This window comes from Primulina huaijiensis, unplaced genomic scaffold (assembly GCF_012295235.1).
Source record: "Primulina huaijiensis isolate GDHJ02 unplaced genomic scaffold, ASM1229523v2 scaffold205431, whole genome shotgun sequence".
Taxonomy (NCBI): domain Eukaryota; kingdom Viridiplantae; phylum Streptophyta; class Magnoliopsida; order Lamiales; family Gesneriaceae; genus Primulina; species Primulina huaijiensis.
The window spans coordinates 1-1244 of record NW_027354062.1 but is presented as its reverse complement, the minus strand read 5'-3'; the positions used below and the strand labels follow the sequence as shown (position 1 = coordinate 1244).

Here is a 1244-nt window from a genome sequence, read left to right as displayed (position 1 = left end):
CAAAACGACAACAGTTTGGTTCCGGGATGGATGCTTTGATCATGTGATGAATTTTCATTTGATTATTAGATATATATTTATGTGTATTTTTCTGGGATTGATTTTGATGTTATTGATCTTGTTTGATTGCAGAGGCAATGATAATAAATGAATTGTGTAAAACATGTTTTGTATTTTAAGTTATTTATAAAAGGTAATTGGCCACCTTGAAGTTGTCAGATTCTTGCTGGTAAGGTTTGATTCTAATATTATTGTACAAATGGCTGTATTAAAAATGTTCTTAAATCTATGGATTCATTGTTTTTTTGGGTTTAAAAATGTTCACATTGAGCTCCTCTGAGAGAATAAAAATATCCTAGCTCGTGGATAAAAATGTCAAGAAAACAGGTCACTGAGACATTATTAATTTGCGGTCAAACAAAGTTTTACATTCTAAGATACGTTTTAATATGCCCCCATGTCTGAAAAATGGTTTTAAACGTGGACTATTGTACTATTCAGAATTTACAGAAATATTAATATCACAACTCTTTCCAATTCACACATCACAGATGAACATAACTTATTCCTTTACCGTTTACACCAATATCAATGGCTTTGCATGAAGAAATTCAGTGCTACAAGTGGTTGAAACAATATCCAATGGCCCTTAGATTGAAAGGGTAAATTTATCGTCGTCGTCGTCATTGGCGCAATCTCCACCCTTGAGAAAATGCTCCCTGCCCAAAAAATGTTTGAATGAGTTTTCTTCTCAATGAAATAGTAGCTGTGCAACGCTAGGCGAAATTCAGAGGGACGAGATAGGACAAAGAGGGCTGAGATGAGACAGCATGGATTTCAGACGGCTAAACTTGTAGTTTTAGAATTTTTGTATATAAAATTATCAAAATTCTTTGAGGAATCTTCCACAAAGACGCACCAAAGCATCTGATCCGGTTCTTGATGCAGCATCCTCAATGGCAGATGCATTTGACAGAGTCACACTATCTGCGAGCCTGAACTCGCACAATTCCTTCAATGAACATGCATCAGTCAGCACGGCTGAATGGCCACCTCCTGCAGCCAACTTCCGAACTTCTCCCTCACACCTACATAGAAAGAAGATCCCATTTAAAAATTCAATCATTATCAAAACAAAATTACAAGCATCAGTTTTATAGGTTGCATACCAATCAACTGGAGAAGGATACCAAGCGTACGTAGAATTCTCATTAGCAGCCTGGCCGTAGCTGTTGTAGCCCCAC

At 36.7% G+C, this 1244-nt stretch overlaps 1 long non-coding RNA gene across 1 annotated transcript; it reads right to left on the bottom strand.

Annotated features, from left to right (window-relative positions):
- Positions 1–520: 520 nt before the first annotated feature.
- On the bottom strand, positions 521–1242 carry LOC140966347 (uncharacterized). The gene is made up of 3 exons (XR_012173329.1): positions 1170–1242; positions 920–1088; positions 521–719 (listed from the first exon to the last, which is right to left on the bottom strand). It is a non-coding gene; the product is annotated as an uncharacterized lncRNA (long non-coding RNA).
- Positions 1243–1244: the final 2 nt, after the last annotated feature.